Raw genomic sequence first — 9,052 nt, forward strand, 5'->3', positions numbered from 1 at the left:
TCTACTTTCTGTACTATATCTCCTCTGGGGAGGCACCAGGTTTTTCCATTTATCATGTAGGCAACAAAGCTTGGACACTTACTCTTAAGAGTTGCCATAGTTTATCCCTTGTTTTCATGTCCTTCTCCCTTAAGTTCTTGGGGGTATTGGCACAGTTACTGGAAATGAGAGAACTGTGAGTTTCTATGATTTTTACTTCATTCCCTGTCTCCAGACTGTTCCCATTAACTTCCTGATATCATCTGTGTATTAGCATTTCTCCAAGACTGTTGTGATTAAAATCATTCTCTCCAGAATAGTTATGCAAATATGTAATAATAAACATCACGAGCCGCTATGACTCTTTCAGGCTAGTTACAGGGTGTTTTGGAAAGGCAACATTTTGTCCTTAAAATGACTGAATTCATGGTCACACTTGAAACATCAAAGAATTTAAGGGGCTGAATCAGGTCCACTGTATATTTATAACAACATTCCCTCTGGCTCACTCATAGGAGAGTCATCAAGAGGAAGTTTGCCTTTTATAATAGCTATTTTATCCATGACTGAGAAAGATAAAGTAAAGGTAGCCAACAATATGGCTTGTATAGCAAAAGTAAAGAGAGCACATAGCACATACGCTCCTGGGGTCATGCCCAGAATTATGCAGAGAACTGTCCACAGGCTTTCCCAAATGGGTTAGGGACTCCAGGGCCTTGCCACATGGTGACCTTATTTGTGTTGTACTCAGGCCTTGTTCCCCAACAATGTCACAAGGCTCCCACCATGAGTGGACACTAAGATTTCAACATAGTGGTGAATTTATAAATTTTCACTTATTTTGACATGATCAACAAAAATTGATATTTTTATGTTAAAAAAGAAAACAATGGGTATTAATCTTGAGTTCCATATATAAAATTTAAAACCCAATGCTTGTCTTTTACATAAGTAGTAGTGTTTTAACTATGGGATGTGATTGATAAGAGATTTTTTTCCCTCATTCAAGGAAAAGATGTTGAAAAATCATCTGCAACATTGGGAAAGAGAAAGCAATTATGTTTTTATTTGACAATAATAGCTATGCTGAAAATATATACTATTCCTTAGTATATTTTATCCTAGAATTATATACCACACATAGATTTTTTTAAAGACAAACAACCGAACAAACATTTTTAAAATGAAGATGTATGTAATACTTACTTTTGAATGTTTTTAATTGAAGTAGAATTATATCATTTCCCCCTTCCATTCTTCCTTCCATATTCTATTAACTATCTTCCCTCTAATCCCTTCCATGACCCCTCTCAAGTAGATAGCCTCTTTTCCTATGATTATTATTATTACATACATGATAGGTGTGCATGAGAGTGTGTGTATGTGTGTATGTATGTGTGCTTATGTGTGTGTTTTTGATGGATAACAGGAGGCAGGAAGAGATAATGTATATTCACAAATACACATACAACCAGCTTTATCTATTTTTGTTTTAAGGCAGATTACTCTGCATTTGGCAACCAATAAGGGGGCTCATGCCTGTAAGAGGCTAATTTTTCTTCTTTCCATTAGTCATTAGTTATCTGTACTTCTGTGTCTGCTGTGGGAACCTGTGCAAGTTTCCCCCTTACTTGTTAACATGTCCCTGATATTGCCTTTGTTTTAGTCTTATTTATAGAGCAATTCTTGGAACCCCTGTTGCATGGCAGCCTTCCTGGTATTCTGGCTCTTATAGTCTTTCCAAGCCCTATTATGTGACTTGTCCTGAGTCATAGATGCAGGAGCTATGATGTGGTTGTATCTGTTTGGGCAGAACTCTCCACATTCTGTCCATCTCTGCATTATTTCCAGTTGTTTTCTGCTATGGTCTTTGCTATAAAGGGAGGCTTCCTTGATGAAGGGTGGTAGCTACATTTATCCATGGGTGTAAGGATAAGATTTGTAACATAACAAGAAATTTACTATTCTAGCAACGTGGCAGAAGTAGATTCTTTTCTAGTGCTCAGGACCTCACTAGCTCTACAAAGCTTGCTAGTTTCCTAGTGTCAGGCATGATTTCCCTTCTGCTGACTGAGACTTAAGCCCAAACGAGAGCTGTTGGTTGCCAACAACTTGTGATTGCCACTTCTTGTACCTTTACAAATTACTTGCCATGCTAGTAATTGTCATGGTTCATAGGTGCTGCAACTGGGAATGACTATTATTTGTTTCTCTCCATTGACAGATTACATAGTATTTTTGGAGTCATGGAAACTAGAACAGAGGTCCTCATAGCCGAAGTTAATATTTTAACTTCCAGTTACTTCATACTGCTACCTTACCGTTTACTCAGCCTAGTGATTTAACCTATCTTTAAAACAACAATGAAACAAACATAACTTGCCTGGGATTTCCCATGTAACCAACTTTTACAACCTAAACTAATGCATATCTGTAATCATAAGTCATGTGCTTCTATGCCTCTGACCCAGAGTAAACCATGTGTACAATTTATTGAAAGCAGAAAAAATAGTGGTTGAAAGTAATCTCGTCAAATGAATAGCCTTCATAAATGATGAACACATGTATATATTACTCAATAAAGAGTGATGCTTGTGATACTATTTGTTATATGTGTCTGTTTCTATCAGGAACTTAAACTCACACAAAAGTTTTTAAAGATTTCTGCAAAGTATCCCTCATGTGTTGCTGTTCTGTGCTGTTCCATAAATACAGGGTAAAGTTTTTTGTTAGTGAAAGGCACACACAGAAACATTTACAATGACAGCCACATAATCCCAAAACAGACAGACACACAGAGACACAGGCAGACAGGGAAATAAACAGACACATGTACAATTTCACAAGACAACCTACAGGTAACAACAGATTCAAACTCATGCAACAGACAGATGTGGAACAGAAGACACAGGGAACATGAAGTAGAAAATGCACATCTGGTTTCACTCTTGGCAAAATGACACCAAGAAGTACTTGGATTTTTCCTTAATGCAACACCAATTCATTGTTGATAAGTTGGAGTTAATCACTAATGTATTTATTTCACATGATTTGGACTACTGTCACCAACCTCTTAAAAGGTTTTTGAAGTTTTGTTATTCTATGATTCTTGTGTAGAGAATTGTTCAGTCAAGTGTCTTAACTTCCATATATACATTTATGTATATGTATGTATATATATGTGTGTGTGCATGTATGAGTGTATATGTATACATATATACCCATATATACCCATATATACACATACATGATTGCATTTATATGTATTGTGTACAATATTAAGTAAGCATAAAATATATGCCATTCCTTGAAGGTTTATAAAACATTTTTATTTTCTCACCAATGTCAAGGAAATAGAAACAACCCCAATGTTCCTCAACAGAAAAAAAAGAAAATTAAGTGCATGTACACAATATGATATTATTCAACTATAAAAAAAATGACACCATGGAAAGCCAGCCACTAAATTAGACATAGAGGTCAGGCAGTGGTGGCATACACCTTTAATCCTATCACTCAGGAGGCAGAGATCTGTCTGGATCTCTGTGAGTTCAAGGCCACACTGGGCTACATGAGAGAAACAGAACCAGGCAGTGGTAACATACATCTTTAATCCCAGGAACTAATGTAGCAGTATGGTGATACTTTATTTGTACTGAAATGTGATTTTAATTGTATGTTAATAAATAAAGTTGCCCTGGGGTCAGAGCTATTAGAGCCATAGCAAGAGCATGGTGGTTAGAAGAGCTAGGTATATTTCTGTGTGTTCAGGGATACAGCCAGTATTGGAGACATATGCCTTTAAGACTTGGAGGGCAGTACTTACAGGCAGTGACGAGGCAGTCATGTGGTTGGGTTTACAACCAATGAGAAGGCAGAAGAGAAAGATTATTTAAAGACAGACAAACAGGAAGAAGCTCTCTCTCGGGGAAGCTAGGAACACTGCAGGAGGTATGATTTTAGCTCTAAGCTCTGACCTCTTGGCTTTCTCTTTTACATTGGCTCTGTGTTTCTTATTTTAATAAGACGATTGGTTACATCTACATAGCAGGGCACAGAATGACATATAAGGCAAGAGGAAACAGGAAATCTCTCTCTTTAGGCTGAGGATTTCATAGAGGTAAGAACTAATGGCTGGCTGTTCTGTTTCTCTAATCTTTCATCTTTCACCCTGACATCTGGCTCTGGGTTTTTTTTTTTTTTTAAAAAGACCATCTAAGATTAAGACAATACTCCCCAACTGAGAAGAAGAGATGGAGGTCCATACAGAATGAGAAGGTAAGAAGAAGCACAAATAACAGGGAGTTTGTTTGATAAAGTCTCAAGGAATCATATACATCATAAAAGTTTCAGATAGAATTTGGTATTAGATTAAATTAATAAATATAACAGTATATTTCTATTAGGGCAAATTTTTATTTGTTGAAAAACTGAGAAAATATATTTTTTTTTCCTTGTGTTTAGGAAATGATCCAAATGTCTCTTTTCTTTACAGATTCATAGCTTCCCCATTGGTAAAATCTCTCTAGGTATAACATTATTAAAATCTATGAGCCTACAGTGACATGCCATTAGTCAAAGTCTGTAGCTTACATCGTAGTTCACCCTTGGTGCTCTGGAGTTCCATAAATGTGCATGGACATCTTTCTACCATTATATTACAACACAGATGAACCTACAGCTCAGAGGACTTCTATAGTCTGTGTTCTTCCTGTTGAGCCTTTTCCTGTAACTCCAGGCACACTCTAAAATTTTGTATTTACTTTCCAGAAATCTATATACTTGAAATCAAAGAGCATGCACTCTTTACGGAATTGCCTTTTTACAAATATATCCTAATAACTTAGAGTGCATTATGCCACTGATGAGCTGGACATTGGTGGTGTATGCTTTTAATCCCAGCACTAGGGAGGCAGAGGTAGGCGGATCTCTGTGAGTTCAAGGCCAGCCTGGTCTACAGAGCAAGATCCAGGAAAGGTGCAAAGCTATGCAGAGAAACCCTGTCTTGGAAAAAAAAAAGAATTAAATGTTAAATTTAAATAAATTTAATCATAAATACAACACAAGAATTGTACAAAAGTATAAAATGTCACATTTCATCCACTGATATTTTCCTCAAATTTTTATTACTGTTTACCATCTAAAGCAGAACCCAGACAATTATTTTTCTGTGTCCATTTACTTACTTATCTTTGGAATTGGAGATTCTATTAAGATATTTCTATTTAGTTTGATACTTTTGAGGTTGGGTGTTGTTATGTTGCATCTACAGCCAATTATTCTGCCCACTCCACTATGTCCAGGTGCTGGAGATATGCAGCACCATGCTAGGATAGAGAGATTTATAATACAAAGAAATCACAAACACAGACTATGAATATTTGCAATGCATTTCTCCTTCCATGAAAACACATTTCTCCTTAAACTATTCAAAAGAAATGCACAAGATAGTTCTTTATTTATTTAATAATAACTAATTTATTCTCCAGACTAAGAGATATAATTATCTGAAAAATAGGCAGGGTTTGGGGATTGCTTTTTCGTTTTGATTATTTTCTATAAACCAAAATTAAAACTGTGAGCATCAGCCTACAACACTACTCAGACTTTGTGAAAGCACTTTTCTCATCTGACCCTTTCTTCTGTTTTGTTGTGAAAGATGAATTTTGTGTAGTTTTCTCTCTTTTATTTTTGATATTATATTTTTATTTGATTTTGGAGAATTTCATACTATATTCACTCCCCAAACCTACCTTCAACTCTTCTTAGATGCTTTCTCACTAATGTCCACATCCAAACCTTTTGGCCCTTTTTATTTTTAAAAGCACACTAAGTCCAGATAGCACTGCCCATATATGCATGTTGTGGGACTACCTCCACAAAGTGCTCATTGTACCAGAGATGATACTCCTAAGAAAGACTATTCTTACTTTAACAACTATCAACTGTTAAAAGTTCTTCAGTCAAGGATGGGGGATTATGTTCCCTTATTCCATCCACTACCATTCATGCTCAAAGGGTGACTGGCTTGATCTTGTGAAGGCTACCACAGATGTGTGATTCCATGAATGCCATGGTTCTGTCATGTCCAGAGGATACTGCTTTGCAGAATTTCCCCGCGTTCTATCTCTTATGATATTTCTTCCCTCATTTCTAAGATGCTTTCTGATCCCTGAGGGGAGGTAGCAGAACATCCAAGTGCCACTTATGACAGAGCATTCCACTGTATTTAATTTCATTGAAGTTAATGTAAAACCAAGGAAAGCTAAGAATGATGATCAGATGCTGAAAAGGAGAAATCTTAGCACATTTCCTAATGATGCTATTTCTCCACTGCAGAAAAACCATAACAATCAGGGCACTGTAAGTTGGTCTTTTGATGACATTGTTAAAGGCATAACCAGCAACAATATGGAAAGCCAGTTCCAAGCTACTCAAGCTGTTCAGAAATTGCTTTCAAGAGATAAGCAGCCTCCTCTAGACAACATCTTCCAGGCTGGTTGGGTATCAAAATTTGTGTCCTTCTTGAGCAGAGCTGATTATAATCCCATTCAGTTTGAATCTGCTTGGGTGCTCATTAACACTGTTTTTGGAATATTTGAAGAGACCAAGGCTGTACTGGATGGAGGTACAATCTAAGCACTCATGTCTCTCTTGGCATGACTGCATTCTCATATCACCAAGCAAGTTATAAATATTGCAGGTGATGATTCAGTTTTCTAAAACTAAGTTATCAAATATGGTGCTGTTGGCACTTCTTGCAATTTCTGACCTGCTGTCCTTGGCCCTTGGTTACTTATGTAATTTTACCTAGACACTTTTAAACCTTTGTTGAAACAAGAATCATGTATGTAGTACCTTAGAAACTTTTGAACAAATTCTTTCTACTATAGTTCTGCATTGCAATGACACAGAAGTACTAGAATATTCATGCAGAGCTGTTTCCTACCTGGCTGATGATTCAGATGAGTGGCACTGAAATAGTTAGAAAGACTGAAGTTATGCTCAACTTGTGAAGTTTTGGGAGATGCTAAATTGACACCTGCAACTTCTGCACTTACATCCATTGGAATCTTGTCAATAGGACAGGTACACAGATTCATATCGTGGTAGACACATGAACACTTGCATTCTTCCCCAGCCTGCTAACAAACTCCAAAACTAACAATCAGAAGAAGACCATATGGATAATGTGAAATATCACAGAGGGGTGTCGGGATGAGATAAGCAAGTTGTAAACCAGGACTTAGTCCCATTTTTTATTGGTACCCCATCTAAGACAGACTTTAAGACACAGGAGAAAACTGTGTGGTCTGTTACCAAGTATGTAAGTGGTGGAATGGTTAAAGGGGTTATGCACCTTGTTCATTGTGGCATAAAGGAAATTTGGTGAGTCTCTTCAGTGCAAAAGAAGTCAAAATTATTCTGGTTAATATTGATGCCGTTTTTCACACTGCTGAGAAACTTAATGAGACTGAGAAACTCAGTAAAGTGATTGAAGAGTGCAGAGGCTGGAACAAAATTGAAGCTCTACAGAGCCATGGGATCGAATTTGTATACAAGGCCTTGTTAAGCTTGATTGAGAAGTACTTTTCAGTGGAGAATGAGGAAAGAAAAAACATAGTTCCAGAAATTAACAAGTTCAGGGATGGGGCTCCTAGGATTTATAACTCCTATATGCCCAGCTGAGGCATAAATTTGCTAGTTATGTTGTGTTCCTCATAAATTTGTCTTATCATTTCTCTACCAAGAGCTCTTTATAAATGTGCTTTGTTATTATAGCACTTTTTACAAAGAACTACTTAAACAGATGTAAATTCACATACTGTATGAAACTACCCTGAGTTGCTTCTTTGTGTGTTTAATTTCATATCCTACAGGGTCGTGCAAATATAGAGTAGGTTGTATTTTTCTTTAAAAACAAACAAACGAAAGTACTCTCTGTACTTTGCCCAGGTGTGAGTCTCTGTGTTTACAAATATCCAGTTCAAAAGAGTTTCGTCTGATATGGACTGAGAATTTTAGTGCTCTGTGGGTCTAAGAATAAGTAGTGAGAAGGAAGTTTGATGCTATATTCATTTAGTAAAATAATAGTAGTAAGTTATTCCCTAGTGTCTGTGACCTCTCTAGACATAAGTTCTTGGTGAGCTTTGCTTTACCAGATAATCTCTCCCCTTTCGAGTGATCCTGAAATCTGGTTACAAATCTGTCAGTTATTGTCTCGGCATTCATGTCACCTTTGCACCGTGGGCATATCTTGGCAAACTATTTTTTTTTTTATTAGAACTCATGTGTTTTACATCAGGAGAGTTGATGACTTTTCTCCCCCAATATCCTTCATGGTACCTTCTGGCACTGGGAAAGCTAACCAGAAATCCCCAAACTTCTGTGTCAATCCAAAATGACTTCTGCATGCCCTAAGAACCAAGTCTGTGCTATCTTCAGAAATAGATTCCTACCATAATGTTCTGGCAAGCAATCAAGAGCAAGGACAATAGCTTGAATTAATATGGGAGTCACTGTGACTCCGCTTGGCCAGCATATTGTATACTTGGCAGTTGGATTTTTATGTGACCGTAAGACTTCTAACAGCACTGTTGCCTGTGTAGGGCAAAAGCATTTAAACTGTGTGTGTGTGTGTGTGTGTGTGTGTGTGTGTGTGTGTGTGTGTGTACATATGCATGTATGTATCTGAGTATACATAAAATAATAGGATTCCATGCAGTTATTTTCAAGCACCATCAGTGGCATGTATGCCTCCTTCTCACAACTTCCCTAATCTCCTATGCCCTTATTATTCCTTGGGCATATTTTTCTTCAAATAAAATTTCACTTGAGTTTGGAATTCACTAATGTTTTAAAATTTTACTAGAAATCTATCTATATTGTAGATGTAACCAACCATCTTATTTAATAAGAAACACAGAACCAATGTAAAAGAGAAAGCCAAGAGATCAGAGCTCAGAGCTAAAATCTCACCCTTCCTCCTGCGGTGTCCCAGCTTCCCGAAAGAGAGCTATATCCTGTCTGTTCGTCTTTTCATAGTATTTTGTTCTGCCTTCTCATTGGTTGT

The 9,052-nt window shown here is 36.9% G+C and overlaps 1 pseudogene; it reads left to right on the forward strand.

Moving 5' to 3' along the window:
• Positions 1-6,186: 6,186 nt before the first annotated feature.
• LOC114706802 lies at positions 6,187-7,668 on the forward strand (annotated as a pseudogene).
• The last annotated feature ends 1,384 nt before the right edge of the window (positions 7,669-9,052 follow it).

The sequence above is a fragment of the Peromyscus leucopus genome, chromosome 14 (genome assembly GCF_004664715.2).
Source record: "Peromyscus leucopus breed LL Stock chromosome 14, UCI_PerLeu_2.1, whole genome shotgun sequence".
Taxonomy (NCBI): domain Eukaryota; kingdom Metazoa; phylum Chordata; class Mammalia; order Rodentia; family Cricetidae; genus Peromyscus; species Peromyscus leucopus.